This window comes from Panulirus ornatus, chromosome 15, assembly GCF_036320965.1.
Source record: "Panulirus ornatus isolate Po-2019 chromosome 15, ASM3632096v1, whole genome shotgun sequence".
NCBI classification, from domain to species: domain Eukaryota; kingdom Metazoa; phylum Arthropoda; class Malacostraca; order Decapoda; family Palinuridae; genus Panulirus; species Panulirus ornatus.
In genome coordinates, this window is record NC_092238.1 from 28254403 (window position 1) to 28273731 (window position 19329).

General features: G+C 46.0%; 1 protein-coding gene across 1 annotated transcript in view; it reads right to left on the reverse strand.

Annotated features, from left to right (window-relative positions):
• LOC139753804 (dual 3',5'-cyclic-AMP and -GMP phosphodiesterase 11A-like) overlaps positions 1 to 19329 on the reverse strand; it is a 362719-nt gene that overhangs the window by 179456 nt on the left and 163934 nt on the right. The window contains exon 5 of the mRNA XM_071670684.1: positions 2698 to 2734. The gene's annotated coding sequence lies outside the window, so the exon portion shown is untranslated. The remainder of the gene's footprint in view (positions 1 to 2697; positions 2735 to 19329) is intronic.

Sequence of the window (19329 nt, forward strand, 5' to 3'; positions counted from 1 at the left end):
CCGAACAAAGACTTTAGAGCAAACGACACGCGAGAAGGAGGGGAGGGGAGGGTTGGGGAGGGGAGGGGAGGGGGGAAGGTGGCCACTGGGTTGGGGCGGTGGGGGAGAGGAAGGGAGGGGGGTGGGCAAGGGGGGAAGGGTGTACGGGGAGAGGCAGAAACGGTGGGGGAGGGAAGGAAGGAGGGAGGGAGGGAAGTACGGCAGGTGTGGGGAGGCGTAGGGCCACAGAGAGAGAGAGAGAGAGAGAGAGAGAGAGAGAGAGAGAGAGAGAGAGAGAGAGAGAGAGAGAGTCTGGGCCCACCGTCGGTGTAATCTGGTTTGTGGGCCAACTCGGGCAGTGGCAGGGAGTACTGGATACGAGGTTGGAAAGTGGCGTCGTATTTTTGTTTCAATTTGTTTACGTCTCCAACGTGACTTTTGTACCTGGGAGGAGGAAGGGGGGAAGGGGGGAAGACCCAACCAGGTGAGTATATGAGAGAGAGAAAGAGGGAGGGAGAGAGAGAGAGAGAGAGAGAGAGAGAGAGAGAGAGAGAGAGAGAGAGAGAGAGAGAGAGAGAGAGAGAGAGAGCTAGGGGAGAGGCGTCCCATACTTTCCTGTGGAGCTACGTGCTTTTACGGGCACAAAGGCCTGGCTAATACGCAGCAATACGTGAGAACTTTCGAAAAGGGTGAATGCAAAGACAGGGATGTTACACACGCCTGCCTCTCTCTCTCTCTCTCTCTCTCTCTCTCTCTCTCTCTCTCTCACACACACACACACACACACACACACACACACACACAGACGCGCGCGCGCGCGCGCATTCGAAGCGAAACCTTACAACAGGGTGAACTGAAAACAAGCTAAGCCATTTTACACCCAATATCAGTCAATATAAATTACGACACGTCTTCTCTCGGCGTCTGGATTTTCGACGTATCTAAATTCTAAATCTAATTCTTATATCTTTACACATATTGATGAATTTATATCAATGTCTCTCCCATGATCTGAATGTTCCAATAATCTATGCTTCAGGTGTTTAATGGTCGTTTGGGCAGTCAACAATAGACGCAGGTACAACCCTGTGGGTTGTGCTAGCTGTCTGGTTGTTATACTAACCACACTAACGACCGTATGGTTATACTCTGCATTATCCATTCGATATAACTCTCAAATATCTATAAATCCTTCCCTCGATCTTTCTATACCCATTCGATATCTCTCCTATAAATCCTTCCCTTCGATCTTTCTATACCCATTCGATCTCTCTCAAATATCTATATACCCTCTTTTCTATCCTTCTATCTTGTCTATCTACTGCCCCTCCTCCCTCTGGTTACAGGGGTCTCACTGAGCACCTTCTCACTGCCCCCACGTCAAACCTTTCCTCCCCCTCTTCATCTCCGACAGAAGTTGAAGACGAGGGGGCGTGAGTTAGCGTCAGAGAGTGTACTCACAGAGGAGGTGTAGGCGGACGCTGTCCTCAGCGACCAAGCCTCCTCAGACTTGTTAGCCAGAGGACGTGGGGAGAGGGAGATGCCTTTCGGGCGAGCAATTTAGTCAGCGTTTAATGGATTTCGTGCGAGTCCTCACCGTTCTTCTTACAAGGGCCGTTCGTTCCTTTAGGGATAAACCGCACGTTCTTCCACTACGTGGAAGAACGGACACTTCTAATCTATCCTAGACGGACGTACGTTCGGAGTGGGAAGCGTTCCTATGACAGCTTTGTATGCGCAGTTTCAGCCTATTGACGGTACGTCGCCTCCTGTATATCACATCGCTCCAATTCGCTCTATCTATGAATATGCTTTATCTTAATCCCCCGTCTAGGAAGAAGAACAGACGAATCAAAGTGTTTCAATGTAGGATCAGGGGCGCTAAGAAACATGATAGCTAGCAACTTGGAGATTACTTAAGAGAATTCATGGGAACCAAAACAGCCTAAAAAAAAAAAGGCAGACACCACAATTTCGTGTCAGCAATATGAGCAACATGGGTAAACAGTACGACCAAAAATGGACGGGGACAAAATCGCAGGTATAAACAATGAAGTTGATAAACAAAACCATAGACTACGTTCTGAAGTATCTTCAAGTTTACCACATGATCCTGGGTGACCCTCGGGTGTGGCTGGCTTGTTTATCTAAAGGATCTCAAGGTCTCGAGTCTCATCTGTTAACTTTGTTGGGAAACTTCTGGGAAAAACTCAGTGGCCTGAGAATCCAATCCTCAGTGGAATGAGAATCCTAAACTCTTCAAAAGTATACTTCGAGTTTTGCTACGTGTGTGTACACTTCCCAGGGGCACCCAGCCCTTGGTGAGTCTTCCACTTTTTTGTTTTTCTTTCTTATTAAAAAAAAGGCAACGAATTTATGAAGGCAAAACTGCTATGTGTAATGAATGAACCTTCCGTCCTTCATTCCCACTCTGTGACAGCTGGTTGTCGGACACAGAGACGACACCATGGATGTCAGCATTCAGTTGGCTGACGTGTTCCCTCAAGTTCAGTTCGGGGGTTCGACACCTCGGAGAGATGAGGCCTCTGCATCTGTGTTTTTGTGTGCTTCTCTCTCTCTCTCTCTCTCTCTCTCTCTCTCTCTCTCTCTCTCTCTCTCTCTCTCTCTATCTATCTATCACGCTATCTATCTATTTATCAATCAATCTATCGATGCATTTCTGTTTCTCTGTCTATAAAGCAAACTCACACTGCTTACCTTGGCATCAGCTTCAAACTAATCCTCGACAGAAGATCTGGAAATGAGAAAGAAACAAATCGTCAAATCAAAATAATATAAAAATAAAGTCATTTCATCCTAAAAAGGTTCTAAACTTTTTTCCAGAATAGTACTTTTAAGTTTTCTTAAAAGTATGAAAGTAGTATTTCAAATGTACACTACGGTTCCATACTTTCTTTCCACCTGTTGACGATTCTAATACGAACAGGATTTTACATACGAACGACTCCCAGGTAAGGCCCCTTACCTGGGAGTCAGGTAAGGGTATATAAAAAAAAACTCAGCTCAGGCAGCCATATACCTCCAGGTTATGAACGAGCCTTGGTCTTGCCATCCGTGTAATCTGGAAAATGGTGAGGATTCTTCAGTTAATGGTACATGATGTAGGTTCCAGTCCAACGTAAAAGGTGGCAAAGGAATGTCCATTCTTACCATGAACCTCTGTGTATGTGTGTGTGTGTGTGTGTGTGTGTGTGTGTGTGTGTGTGTGTGTGTGTGTCTGTGTGTCTGTGTGTTCATGTAAAAGATCGATCCCAGAATCATATACCCCAGCATGTGTAGTGTGTCGTGAGGTTACACCAACGTGGAACTCTCGCCATACGGTCGAAGAGGACAACCTCTCCCTGATGTGTTGTAAGCTCAGGGCACGACAAGATCATATAGCTATGGGTGGCGCCCCAGACACAGGTAAGTCACCATGTCCATAACACTACATATCACTCTTTAGACATCCTACGAACACCTGATTTACGACGTCGTAAACTCACACGACGAGTGATATTGTGGTTACGTCTGGTTCAGTAGTCGTGGTAGTGTAGGCGCAAAATGGGGTTACCGAGTCTATGCCAATCGTCTTTTCGGCCTCAACTAAACATAAAATCTCATCCATTTGTGGACCAAGACTCAATAGTTTGACGTATTAGTTATTCAAATTAAGGGCGCTACACTGTCCTTACTTACTTTAGAACACTTTCACCTCATTTTCTCCTTTTTATTTATTTTTTTTTTGAATGAGGCATCTATTGTTCTTGTTTACGTCATAGCGCTTTCACCTTCTCCGTTTTCCCTTCGTTAAGCAAAGGTGGTCCTGGTCCTTTGCTTACGTCACAACACTCTCACCCTCCTCAGGGCAGCGAAGATGAAGTAAAATTGTATTCCCTTGTCCCTTTTATCACAGGGGCGCCCATATTAGAAAGCTCAAGTGCTTTGGAGAAGCGGTCTTACACTCATTACTGCCTCTCTCCCATTTTCTGTTTTTAACGACAAAAAAAAAAAAAAAAATGGATTTTTTCCCTTTTTCTTTTTTTTGATATCCAAAATGCAAACGTGTCCAATAGTACCCATCTTCTCCATCCCATCACCTTATCATCGGTCTTGTTTTGATCTAGTTGCCCACCTAGTTACCTAGAACTCCCATCTAGAACGGGGTGAGCTAACGTGAGGGAAAACGGGACTTGGGTGGTGGGTGACGAGAGTGCTTTATGCTACGTCACACAGCGCTTTGGGGGGGAGGGGGAGCTCCACCACCACCCCCTCCTCCTCCTCTAGACGGGTTGTAGCCACTGGTTCACTAAGCCTATTAAATTTTGGAGAGCTTCATTAGGGCCGCCTCATGCCTTAATTGGAGGTTTTGGAGTGGGGGGGAAAAGAAGGGCGGGGGAGGGGGGGGCGCTCTAGGCCAACGGGGTGAAAATTAATGAGATTTACAAGTGTGGTATGAAGGAACAAGCTAGCTAGCGTCGTGGTTGTGTCTATATATATATATATATATATATATATATATATATATATATATATATATATATATATATATATATATATTTTTTTTTTTTTTTTTTTTTTTTCTTTCTTTCTTTTTCTTTTTTTCTTCGCCCAGAGGCCGCAAGAAATCCTGGAAATTACCGGGGATCAAATACACGAAGGATCCCCAAAGACCAGGAGGTCTTCTAAAGACCATGAGGGATCCCATAGATCACGTTGGTGGATCTCAAAGGCCTGGAAAGCTTCTTTAAAAGCCAGGAAGACTCCATGAGACCCTAAAGCAGATTCCTTAAAGATTTCCAAGGGCTCTTCAGCGATCCCCCCAAATGATATGGTCTTCCAAAAGGACACGAAGCTCCTAAAAACCACAAAGGACCACAAGATCTGTTGAAGTCTTCCAGAAGAAGCTTTGGAGGCTCCTTAAAGTCACGAGGGCTTAAGAAACATTCAAAAGGCACCAAAATGCCACGAGGGAGATCATACAAGCTTACAAGGTGTGTGTGTGTGTTTAGCAGTACCCAAGTCCAAGGAACTATGGGAAAATAGAGCGTGACACCTGCAGCTCTTTCATCCATCGCCGGCAGGTGGCAACACTAGCTTAAAAGACGTGTCTACAATCTAAAATCTGGACTTGGGCCTTGGGTGGTAATATGTTTTCAAGAAGTCTGATTTGCTGATTTAGTTGGAAAATCTATTTTTCTACATACTAGTCTTCCTGGGTGACATCCCATTCACGTACAGTGAGTCATCCTCATCCATATCAGTAATCTGGCGCTACTTCTACTCCTTACTAACCTAACCTCACAAAAGTCCCTCATATCCTTGTAGTGGCGTTCCTTCCATCCCCGTACATGTGGAAAGTCAATTTGCACACGAGAACTATCAACTGCCCTCTTTACCTCCCTATTCAATATGATGACCACTCCCTATGACCATACCCGCGTCAGACGCCCTTAAAAAAAAAGTGGGAGAAGACACGCAAGGGTCGTGGAAGCCGCTGGCTCCTCTGGGCGGCTAGCAAATGTTTGTGATGGAGAGAGAGTGTCTCTCCACTCCACTCATAGCCTGTGAGGAGGATGTCTGATCATGGGTTTCTCCCCATCGGAATCAGGTCCAGACCTGTTGTGATCGTGGGATGGTCCAGACCTGTTGTGATCGTGGGATGGTCCATACCTTCTGTGATCGTGGGATGGTCCAGATCTGTTGTGATCGTGGGATGGTCCAGACCTGTTGTGATCGTGGGATGGTCCATACCTGTTGTGACGAGAGACAGCCTTAGACCTTGTGCTTTGCTCTGTCAGATTTGGCAAGGAGAAACAGCAGAGGTGCAAGGACAGTGACTTGGGGGAGGAAAGAGATCTTGTCACCGTGGAAGCACAGAAAATCACCTCCGATGACGGTGGAAATATTCCCCTGCGTCTGTGTGAATAGCAAAGCGGACAGCAGCGAGAGTGAGACACGCAAGATACCTTAGTCAGTAAAGGGTAAAGGCAACGAGAGGGGAGGGAAGTAGGTGTGGGGGATATGCTAATCCTAAAACAAACTTTGAGGACGGGTTTATCTCTCCGGACAGAGCAGTGTGGGGGCGGTAGGACTCGTGTGTGTGTGTGTGTGTGTGTGTGTGAGAGAGAGAGAGAGAGAGAGAGAGAGAGAGAGAGAGAGAGAGAGAGAGAGAGAGAGAGAGAGAGAGAGAGAGAGAGAGGACGCCCAAGGAACGAAAGGGCCAGGTTACAGTGACTCCCCTCCATAATGGTACAGTATCCTCCTCCTCCTCCCATGTTCGCACATTGTACCCAACCCTCCTCCCTCCTCCAAAAGTGGCACAGCGACACCCCTCCTCCACTACCGCCCTGCAAGACTTGTACTACAGTCGTCTACCCACATTCCTTCTTCTCCCGGAGCGTCTGACTCCCTCTCTCCATCAACCCTCCTCTCCTCGTTCTTGGGATCCTCCAGCCCACGGCGTTCCCCGATCCGCTGAGAACGGGGGCGGCGCCCCTTGGGAAGCAGGTAGACCCCACGAACCATCCACAATAACGCAGAGCTGAGGCGAAGTCTCTGTGCTTCAAGATGGCGCTCACACACACACACACACACACACACACACACACACACACACACACACACACACACACACACACACCCTGACCCCTAACTTCCTAAGTGCTTTTAAAGATGGTGTCTACACTCTGTCTTAACTCCTCACCTCCCTGTGGTGTACCTGGATGGCGCAGCCAGGGAGGGGTCTTAATGAAGTGTTACAAGATGGCGCACCTTAACTTCTCAAAAGTGCTTCAAGATGGCGCACCTCCGAGAAACTCCCTTCTGAAAGTGCTTCAAGATGGAGGACCTCCACGAAACTCACTACTAAAAGTGACTCAAGATGGCGCAGACTCAGAAAGCATTAATTCAAACAAACTCGCGAAGCACAATTCCACTCCTGGGCTACGTCCACACCTGGAACACCCAGCAGGGAAAACACTTCAGCACTGGAGTGCCCGTCTACCACTGACATGGTGTATACAACGTATGTATGTATGTGAGTATGTATGTATGTATGTATGTATGTATGTATGTATGTATGTATGTATGTATGTATGTGTGTGTGTGTTTGTGTGTATGTATGTATGTATGTATGTATGTATGTATGTATGTATGTATGTATGTATGTACGTATGTGTGTGTTCGTATGTATGTATGTATTTACGTATGTATATATGTATGTATGTATGTATGTATGTATGTATGTATGTATGTATGTATGTATGTATGTAGTAATGTGTGAGTGTGTGTGTGTGTGTGTGTGTGTGTGTGTGTGTGTGTGTGTGTGTGTGTGTGTGTTTGAATAAGTATACACACCTTTGACGTGCCATGGTAGGTTGGTGTTCGCTCGGTGTTCCGTGGGGGAGTGGGATGCGAGATGCCTTCATATTACGACAGGAGAGGAAGACAGCTTGCACGCAGGCGGCGGTGGAGCCGCTGACTCAGTGCTTGGAGTAAGAACTGGCGGGGGATTAGGCAGGTGTGTGGCTGTTAAGGTGAGATCAAGTTAGGGCGCATCACCGCCGCCTGGCGCACTGCAGCAGTGCCACGGACTACACACACACACACACACATACGTCAGGCTTAGGCTGAGGTAGGTGTGTAGGTGTGTGTGTGTGTGTGTGTGTGTGTGTGTGTGTGTGTGTGTGTGTGCAGGTCAGTTCCTGCTGCAGGGGAACTGCATCACAGACTCAACAACTTTACGAGGGTCGTTAACACCAACACTCATGACCCCCTCCCCCCAAATCATATTCTTCCTCCCCTCCCCCCAACACAGACACCCTCACAGACAACCTCTCCTCCAAATTCAAGCTTGATGGACGGACGCAAAAGCACTCGGTACACAACACTCCTCATTTCCCCGCTGTGAGGTTTTTTTTTTTTTGGAAAAATTCTTTCATCTTACGTAAGAAAAGTTTTCTTAAGCCGGTTGTTGTGGGGAATGGAGTAACGTGTTTGTGTGGGGGTGGGGCGCCCACACACCCACAGATACCTACTGGGCTTCCCCCTACCACACGTGGGGCAGGTGTGTGTGTGTGGGTGTGTGTGTAGCGCCCCAGGGAACACCTGTTCTCTGCCACACCTGGAACTACACCTTCACCGCAGTACACAAGACGAGGCAATAATGGTCCTCCACATGAACGTAATTGCCACAACTGTAATGATTTTCGACGTGTCGACGTCTCCTGCAGGGGGAAATGTCGATGTAATCATCGAGACGAGGGAGGAAAAGAAGGAAATGTAAATATTGATATCTTTTTTGTACTGGTAAATGAGCACCAGTCAGTCGATGAGACCTTTCTCCCTCATTTCTTGCTTTGTTCCAACAATGTTCCCAGGCTAAATATCGAAGTCGGAGAGGGGCAGTCTTTTACTACTCTTCTGTGTCTTTTTTTTTATAACAAATCTGTGTCTGTTTTCCAATTACTTCAATAGAGAAGTATCTCAGTTCATTTTGATTTTTGATTTTTCGACACTTCACTGACGCACAACACGTATAAAATAATGTTTACACAATATTTTTCGGTTGTTTTGCGCATGTCGTCTTTCCTTCGCGGTGCTGTGCTTCCGCCACTGCTCCCCCAACCGTGAAAGTGCTCCGGGTATTTACAGTCGACAAATCGTTTCGATTTATCGCCCAGCATCGCCTCACAGGATCGCACCCGGACGTTTACAGCGCCACAAGAGCGTCAGAATTTCACCATCAAGTGTCTTAAAATGAAAGGGAAGACTGTGTGTGTGTGTGAGAGAGAGAAATAATCACATCCATTTTGTGAGGTCATATAAAACGCCAACATCACCATCCAAGAGACGCTTGTTTCCCTCACGCTGTATATATCGACTCTAGGAGTTCCCCCATGTTGTTGCAGACCTCTATCCACTCGTATGCGATGGCCAAACGTCTCATTCGTAAAACCAAACCTAAATAAAACCTTCATTTGACCAACCTAGGCTACGCTGGGAGAGCCTAGGTAAGGTAAGGTTAGGTTTAGTTACGTGACGGTTGCTCCAGTGAGGTGATGGTCCACCAGGACCCCCATCACCAGGTCACATTAAAGTGATGGTCCACCATAACCCCATCACCAGGCCACAATAATATGATGGTCCACCATGACCCCATCAACAGGTCACGCTAATATGATAGTCCACCATGACCCCATCACCAGGTCACATTAATATGATGGTCCACCATGACCCCATCACCAGGTCACACTATGATGGTCCACTATGACCCCATCACCAGGCCACACCAAGGTAAAGACCCACCAGGACCCTATCAACAGGCCACACTGAGGTAAAGACCCACCAGGACCCCACCACCAGGCCCCACACTGAGGCAACAGTCCACCAGGAGAAATCACCAAGTCTCTCCACCTTCCCGTCTTTGTTTACGTAAAGAATAGACATTATGGCTGGGTTATGACTTCCCCTCAGTGGTGTGGTGTCATGTTACAGGGCAATGGAATGGTTCCCCTTGGCTTGCACAGCCCCCCATACAGGATACATTACGTGGTGATTGAGAGCCGCAGGCAACAGGGGGCAGGTCTTAAGGGTTGGCAGGGCTAAGCTTTAGGGCAGGTAGGGCGTTGGCATCTGCGACGCGGGGAAAATGAGCAGGAACTGAAGCAAAGGTAATTCAAAACTCTCTTCTTCCATTCCTGTTCGTCTTTCTCCCGCTGATTGAGCCTGAGGAGGTAGAGAGAGAAAAAAAAATATATATATTCTCCTTTTAAACTCCTTCTTATTCTTCTTCTTCTTCTTCTTCTTCTTCTTCTTCTTCTTCTTCTTTCTCTTCTTTCCCTTCTTTTGGAAAGTAATTAATAATCCACTATTAACATGGAAAGAGAATATATCAATAGACACAAGACCTTTCGTTCTGTTCATTAATATGAGAGAGCAAAGAGCTGCCGTTCTGAAAAGTCCATGTTGGGAGTTAGTCCAAATACAGCATTAATCTTAAATCCCACTTTGGTCCTAGATTTCTAGACGTCCGTTTCCAAGAGATCCTGCGGCTACTTCCAGTAGTAGGGAAATGACGGATTCTCTTGGAGCGACGATTTCTCTGACGTCTTGTATCATATTACAGTAAGCAGTGGGCCTCTCTTAGGAGATAAATGAGAGGCGGTGGGATTTCTCGAGGATTTTTGCTTTTCGGGGAACGGGTCTTTCCTGACGGCGGTTCATGGGTCCGATCTGGAGATGGGGGGCCCCGCCCATCTTACTGGAGTGGGGCGAGGCCACACCCTCGACCCCATCGTCAATCACCACCTCAGGTCTCCCTGCCCTCCTTCATCTCAGGGCCTCTCATCCATATCCACCGAAGGGTCCGCCCAACTTCCACCTCGGGGGCGCCTCCGTCCACTTACACTGGTGTGGTCGACGTAATCCCACAGGGGCAGACTCGCTCGCCTCCATCAATACTTCGTTCTCCACCTCCTCATCCACCTCCTCCTCCTCCCACGCACCACCCTGTCAGAGGGAGTTCTCCGTACACACCAGCATCAGCAAAGCCTCTCTCTCTCTCTCTTCTCTCTCTCTCTCTCTCTCTCTCTCTCTCTCTCTCTCTCTCTCTCTCTCTCTCTCTCTCTCTCTCTCAAGTAACCAAGACATTCCCTCCAAGCCACCCCCTGGGGCACTACTCCTGGGCTTACGGGGAAAGACAACAGTTACAAAATATGAACCATACGACGCAAGGCTTCGACGACACAGCTCCCCCATCTTCCCCTAAGTCCAGTCAAAAAGCCTCGGAATTTAAGAAGATGCATCAACTCTCATATGAATTATCATTTTATCTAACACGATTTCCAGGGGAGACTAGGCTGCAAGGCAGGCATGGATTTCCACTCTGTGGATCATTACGGATTGACTAGGCAGTTGCAGGCCGACCTCTCCCACAAGTCATGACCCCGTAAAAGGTGCTTTGGTCGCTTACCATTAATAATCAATTAGAAATTCTCGTCTGATATTCATTTTTTTTCTTCCCGCCTCCACTACCACCAATCCCACATCCTCGGAGATAAGTTGTGACGTACGATATTCCAGCAACCACCGCTAGTTCTCATCCGGCAAAATAGCGTTCCAGCGATAACATCACTCGATTCTTAATGTTTACTGGGACGTTGACTGAACCCTTACGATGTGGGTAATTCCAGGCCTTCACATCTCGTACATCTGCGTCGCAATGAACTGCGACTTAAGTCAATGACTTGTGGACGGCGTCTCATATATATATATATATATATATATATATATATATATATATATATATATATATATATATATATATATATATATATATATTGCGTCCTAGATTCGTCTCTTCGATGTATACCAACGGACTTTTATTTCTCTCTTGTGTCCCCCCTGATGATGTGATTATTACACGAAGGTGCACTTGGGAACTTATCGTGTTTCATTTTCCCCGTGGACTCATAGGAATATATATATATATATATATATATATATATATATATATATATATATATATACATACATACATTCACAATGTAGTTTAGGGGCAAAATCTCTTTCTCTTCTAGTTACAATTACGGCAAACATAAATTCTGCCAGCACGGAGATCCCCCACTAAACGAGAAACAGTCTAACTCAGGTACGTAATTTCTGCCCAGAACTGAATTGGTTGACTAAACAAATATAACTGCGCGGGAATATCACGCCAATGGGATTTTATTTAAGGTACGCGAGTCTTTATATATATCCACTCCAGGGCCGTATTATGACACTCAGAAATGTATTACTAACGGTAATGGCGCGCGCCTCAGCCAGAGTGGGGAAATAAATATAAATCCAGCCAGAGTGGGGAAATGAATATAAATCCCACCAGTCCGGAGTCATCTTGGCAAGACGCGCGTTGGTGATGTGTGCGACAGAACTAAACAAGTGTTGCCAAATGCTTCAGTCTCCCCCTCCTTGAATGCCATTAATTACACACACACACACACACAAACTTTTTTTGTCTCGTTTCTCTGACGGACTTCCACGCCTCAAAACCAGAGAGCAAAAGACAGGGGGAAAATATTTTTCTTCTTTCTTGAAAAGTGTAGAGAAACAAATGCGTCTTTTCTGCTCTTGTTAATGGGTAACTTTATGATATTTTTTTTTGGGGGGGGAGAAGGGGTGAGGAGGAGTGTCTTAAAGAAAGAAAACGGGAATATTTGAAAGAGTTCAAGTCGGTGGGTAAAAAAAAAAAAAAAAAGATACAGTACTGACGTTAATAAAAATGAATAGTGAATAAATATCTTGTCGAAAACTGGTTGTAATTACATGATGCATTTTATAACTTCGCCTCCATTATTCACGTTCATAATGAAGGTAAATACTTCGTATGGTTTGGGCACATGGAGAGAATGAGTGAGGAAAGATTGACCAAGAGGATATATGTGTCGGAGGTGGAGGGAACGAGGAGAAGTGGGAGACCAAATTGGAGGTGGAAAGATGGAGTGAAAAAGATTTTGTGTGATCGGGGCCTGAACATGCAGGAGGGTGAAAGGCGGGCAAGGAATAGAGTGAATTGGATCGATGTGGTATACCGGGGTTGACGTGCTGTCACTGGATTGAATCAGGGCATGTGAAGCGTCTGGGGTAAACCATGGAAAGTTGTGTGGGGCCTGCATGTGGAAGGGGAGCTGTGGTTTCGGGCATTATTGCATGACAGCTAGAGACTGAGTGTGAACGAATGGGGCCTTTGTTGTCTTTTCCTAGCGCTACCTCGCACACATGAGGGGGGGAGGGGGATGGTATTCCATGTGCGGCGAGGTGGCGATGGGAATGAATAAAGGCAGACAGTGTGAATTGTGTGCATGGGTATATATGTATGTGTCTGTGTGTGTGTATATATATGTGTACATTGAGATGTATAGGTATGTATATTTGCGTGTGTGGACGTGTATGTCTATACATGTGTATGGGGGTGGGTTGGGCCATTTCTTTCGTATGTTTCCTTGCGCTACCTTGCAAACGCGGGAGACAGCGACAAAGCAAAATAAAAAAAAAATATATATATATATATATATATATATATATATATATATATATATATATATATATATATATATATATTTATTTATTTATTTGCTTTATCGCTGTCTCCCGCGTTAGCGAGGTAGCGCAAGGAAACAGACGAAAGAATGTCCCAACCCGCCCACATACAAATGTATAAATATATATATATATATATATATATATATATATATATATATATTTTGTCCTTTTTCACTACCCCCCCACCAACCTTCCCCATATCTGTGACTTCGTTATTCTCTCTCTCTCTCTCTCTCTCTCTCTCTCTCTCTCTCTCTCTCTCTCTCTCTCTCTCTCTCTCTCTCTCCCGCCGCCGTTCCCCATTCCCCAACCCTCCCTTCCCCCCCCTCGTCAAAACCTCCCCGCAGCCTCAGTCCTCATCCACCTCTTTCCTCCCCCTCCTCCCTCCCCTCCCTCCCCCTTCTTCCTCCTCCTCCTCCTCCTCCCTCGCCATCAGCTCCTGCTGACGGCAGCTGGAAGTAACCCGCGTTTTAAAGACTCCTTCAAAACTGGAGGCCTCTGAGGCGAGTTCGCCTGCCTCTCTCTCTCTCTCTCTCTCTCTCTCTCTCTCTCTCTCTCTCTCTCTCTCTCTCTCTCTCTCTCCACCCACTGGGAGCGCTTGTTGGGAGGCGATCAGTCTCACTCAGGGGTGAGCTAACTACCCCCCTCCCTCTCCTCTCCCCCTTCCTCCTGTGCATTTCTGAAGGAAGGAAGGAAGAAGGAAGGAACGAAGGAAGGAAGAGGGAGGGAGGGAGGTTGTGGGGGGGAGTAATAAGTGAAATCTGTTGATGCGTGGCGAGTGAAGAGTGTACAAAAAAAAAAAAAGATGAAAGAAGAGAATGAAGAATGAAGAATGAGTGTAAAGAGGCGATGAAGGAAGAGAATGAAGAATGAGGAAGGATGGTTAGAGAGAAATTGCAAGGGAAGTACGTGATAAATAAGAAGAAAATAATATCACTCAAAGTTTCCCAGGGAATAAATATGACAGGGAAAAAAAAAATGGTTCGTTTGAAAGTGAACGAGTCGAAGTTTAGAACGAAACAAAGACGAACACATATGGGATGGACGAAAAGAAAGAAAGAAAAAAAAACCAGTTTGACGAAATTTGGTAGAAAATGTGAATTCCAGGATGCTCGTCAACAAAGACCAGTGTGATTTTTCTTCTTTTTATCTCCCGGTCATATTTTTTTTTTTTTCCCAGGGGTAATAACGATTCCTATCTCGGACTTTGGCAGTTCCTCTCACTGGATGGAGAGATGTGGACGTCATGGTGTACCAGAGTGACAGAATAAAAGTTACGGACATTAACTCCAATTCCCGTTGACTGGAAGCGAAGTCAAAACCGGAGTTATGGAAGTACATACATGGTCGAAAGGCTTCGATAGCTCAAGGCTCAGGTAGAATTCGACCCACAAGGGTTGGCTTACACACTGGAGAGATAATGAAGGCCTCAGAATCAAGCAGCATTCAAGTTTTGCCTCTGTGGACTACGAAGCTGTGCTGTCTCTTTCTTCCCCAACCACACGTGAGGCGACTGAACCTGTCTCCAACCATGCAATCTCTCTCATCTCTCACATTTATGACACGTCGCAACGCCTAAACTTACACACGACTCATTCCTTGTTCTATTAAACCTGCCTTTTTGGCAAAATCTCAGCTTGAAAACTTTAAGTCTCTCTCTCTCTCTCTCTCTCTCTCTCTCTCTCTCTCTCTCTCTCTCTCTCTCTCTCTCTCTCTCTCTCTCTCTAATTGTTTAATGGTATATCCTCTTTCTCACTCACACTACCCAAGCTTATCGTGTCGACCTTCCTTCAACCGTGGGGACAATGCAGGGAAACACTTCGAAGTTTCAAGGAAGTTCGTTGTTGAGCGTGATCCAAAATATTTTCAGTTATATATCCACAGGCAGACGTACATGTCACACACACACACACACACACACACACACACACACACACACACACACACACACACACACACACGGTGAGAGGTGGATGGGGGAGTCTGACTGACAGCCAACACACTCCAGGTTGTTGACTGACAACTTAATTTGTATTACAATCAGAGCGGACGCCTCCTGGGCTGGCTCACGGGGTAGGTGACTGAGTCCCCCCTGGCGGCCGAGTCCCCCCGCCCCTGAGTCCCCCTGGAAGCTCAGTCCCCCTCCTGGCAGCAGGAGTGACAGCTGAGAGGAGAAAGGGGAGGCGCTCTTTCGATGGGGATGGGGAGGTACGAGACAAGGGAGATTTGGCCGTGATGGGAGGCCGGTAGCGGCAGCTACGGGGAGCTGGGTGGTGGGGAGAGGAGAAGAGGCTCTGGGGAGCGGGGCGGGGAGAGGAGGTCGTGGGGGGAAGAAGTGGGTAGCGGTGCCACTGGGAGGGAGGGAGAGCGACATATATACAACCACCAGTGTCACACGCTGATACGTCAGGCCTCTGGCATCTGGCCTGGTTCGTACGTAATACACGACAATTCTCGAACCTTTATTAATAAAGGATAGGATAACTCATTAAGCCATAAAGCTCGCTATCTGAATCATACAAGGCCATAAGGCCCGCCACATGAATCACACAAGACTATAGGGCTCGTTACATGAATCATACGAATCATGCAAGGCCATAAGGCTTGAAATCTGAATCACATGAGACCATAAGGCTCGTTACATGAATTATACAAGGCCATAAGGCTCGTTACATGAATCATACAAGGGCATAAGGCTTGCCACATGAATCACTTAAGACCATAAGGCTCATTACATGAATCACACAAGACTATTAGGGCTCGCCACATGAATTATACAAGGCCATAAGGCTCGTTACATGAATCATACAAGGCCATAAGGCTCGTCACATGAATCATACAAGGCCATAAGGCTCGTTATATGAATCATACAAGGCCATAAGGCTCGTTACCCGAATCATACAAGACTAGAAGGTTCATGAGGAGGAGTTATATACTCTACGGAGAGCCAGAGAGAGAGAGAGAGAGAGAGAGAGAGAGAGAGAGAGAGAGAGAGAGAGAGAGAGAGAGAGAGAGAGAGAGAGAGAGATTGCTCGTCTTGTTTACGACAAACTCGATTCAAAATCCGCCCACGAGAACGTAATCCCAACCCGTCAACACACGATAGGATTTCACAATCTCGCTGAGCCATCTCGATGCACTTCACAGACGCACAACTCGATAGGAATATATATATATATATATATATATATATATATATATATATATATATATATATATATATATATATATATATATATATATGTGTATATATATATATATATCGTTATAGTTGAGGTATTTTCAATCCCAGAATGGCGATATATTTCCCCTATACGAGGGTTAGGTTCGCGTTTCGGTTGGCAATAAATGGCTTTTATAGGCTCGGCCTCTCCCACGGCTCACGTCGATATAGGCGAGGTTAAGGTGGTATTCAGTAAGTGTGAAATGACCTGTTTCATGGCTTCTTTCACAACCCCCCATCTTCAGTGAGAGAGAGAGAGAGAGAGAGAGAGAGAGAGAGAGAGAGAGAGAGAGAGAGAGAGAGAGAGAGAGAGAGAGGATATGTTCTCGTTTATTCGACTTCTTGCGTGTGGGTGTGTGTGTGTGTGTGTGTGTGTGTGTGTGTGTGTTCTTAGATATACCAGACCAGACCGTTCTAAACACTTAGGGTATAAGGGTTGAGGAGCAAGCGCATCAAGGCCTCCTTGAGTAAGGCCTTACGAAGCCTTTGAACACGAAGGGGTGATCAAGGGTTACATCGTCGTACTCAAGGGCAAGTACCTTCGTGAGCTCAAGGGCAGGTACCTTCGTGCTCAAGGGCAAGTACCTTCGTGAGCTCAAGGGCTCATAATACAGTCGTGCTTGAGCGCCCTCCCTCCTGCTCAAGGGTCGTTGCCCCTCGTGTCCAAGGGCGTCACGGTCGTGCTCGAAGGTCGTAACCATCGCTCTCAATAGGTTAATGATAATTAAAGAGAGACAGATGACGTCAGAACTTACCCCTGGAATTACCTACCGAATATAATTCGGTTAAATTGGCCGCGTCAGCCATTCTCTCCGCCGCCTACGCCCTCCAGGGGGCGCCGCCCCGGGGAACCCCGATGTCATTTCTCTCTGACGTCATCTCTGGTGACTTCGAACTTTTCTTTTCTCACGTCATCTCTGGTGACTTCGAACTTGTTGTCACTCATAACGAAACGGGATAACGTAGGTAATCCACTGTGGAGAATGGAGACAGTCGAGTACTTATGAGCGATGCCAATTCGCTCCTCATCCTATGGTTTAAACGACTCATGACCTTAAGCTATTGGCTTTCCCCGATGTAGTGAATGATAGAAAGAAAAATTTATTGACAAATAACGTTTTTATATATATATATATATATATATATATATATATATATATATATATATATATATATATATATATATATATATATTTCCCATTTTAGAAAGTTAATACAAGGAGGGGAGGATTTCCGGCCCCCCGCTCCCATATATATATATATATATATATCTTTAACTGTAATACAAAAGATTTCCATTTTCTTTCACCGAACGAAAACCAACCCCCAACTTAATCAAAACGGATTTAACCCTTTTTTTTTTTTTATACCTATATATCAGTGGGTCAGTGAGAAGTTTCCTACGATACGCGTCGAATTCTTCTAAGATTTTCCCCAGTCTCTTCGGCTAAAACCTCAACTACACTATTATAGAATAGATAATGTCTATCAGCGTGAGAGATTCCAGAAATCATTCTCCGTGACTGGAACTCTTAAACCTCCATCTTGGCCATCAAGTCGAAGTACTGGCATTATCCAGGGCCATATTCTCTCTACCTACCTGGAATGGAGGTCTCATGAACCAGTGGGGACTTAGTTTTCCCCACTGGAAGTCTTGGCGGGTAATCATGATGTGTAGAGAACATTAGAACCAGAGCTAAATGATCACTCCACTCCTCTTGGTGTTCTTCGTCCTTCTCTTGGTGTTCTTCGATCTCCTCTTGGTGTTCTTCTACCTCTTGGGGTCCTTCGACCCTCTCTTGATGTTTCTTCTACCTCTTGGTGTTCTTCGTCCCCCCCTTGACGTCCTTGGACCTCCTTTTGGTGTTCTTAGATCTTCTTTTGGTGTTCTTCGACCTCCTCTTGGTGTTCTTCGACCTCCTCTTGGTGTTCTTCGACCTTCTCTTGGTGTTCTTCGACCTTCTCTTGGTGTTCTTCGACCTCCTCTTGGTGTCCTTCGACCTTCTCTTGGTGTCATTCGACCTTCTCTTGGTGTTCTTCGACCTTCTCTTGGTGTTCTTCTACCTCTTGGTGTTCTTCGTCCTCCTCTTAAGTGTTCTTTATCCTCCTCTTCGTGTTCTTTGTCCTACCCAACCCCCACCATCCCTCTCTCACCTCTCTGACCCCAGCTGTAGACAAAGTCTCGTCTATAGTGTGTGTGTGTGTGTGTGTGTGTGTGTGTGTGTGTGTGTGTGTGTGTATCGGACCCAGCTGACGCGACGGCACGTGCTCTATCACGCGCCTGGACGACGACGAACAAAAGGGAGCTTTCTTACGGGGTCGAGTCATAATAGATTCTCCCTCCAGATTCCGTAGGTCTCAAGCCGAGAGAGAGAGAGAGAGAGAGAGAGAGAGAGAGAGAGAGAGAGAGAGAGAGAGAGAGAGAGAGAGAGAGAGAGAGAGATCCTCCCTTCCTCCTCTCCCGCAAGACAATTACCTCCGTCAACACAACCACAAAATGAAAGTGTTCCACAGGACAACACCGCAACACAAAGTGTTTGGCTTGCTCCAGCTGCTGCAGGAGGAGTGGGGAGATGGCTGGGGCAAGAGAACACAGCATGTTCCTTCCCTCCCGCAGATCCTTAAACCATGCAACACTGTCATGCGAAGGTGTAAACAAGAAGAAAAACAATAAAAAGCAAAGAAAAGGAATGCCTCACCCAAAAATGGTGTCTACCGGAGCATAAAGGTCTTTGCTAAGTACATCTGTTCTGTGTGTATGTGTGGTATACAGACAGCTATTTTGAGGTGACAGTAATACCATATATATATATATATATATATATATATATATATATATATATATATATATATATATATATATATATATATATACAGTGTGGTTGTACAGACCAATTACCGTTTCAAGTCAATACCTGTCAAGGGGTTAATTTAGTCAAGGCCTGACTGCCTTAATGGCGAGTTCAACTAATCTATCCTTTGAGATTTGATAATCAGGACGGGAGCAACGCGGCTCCTCCACT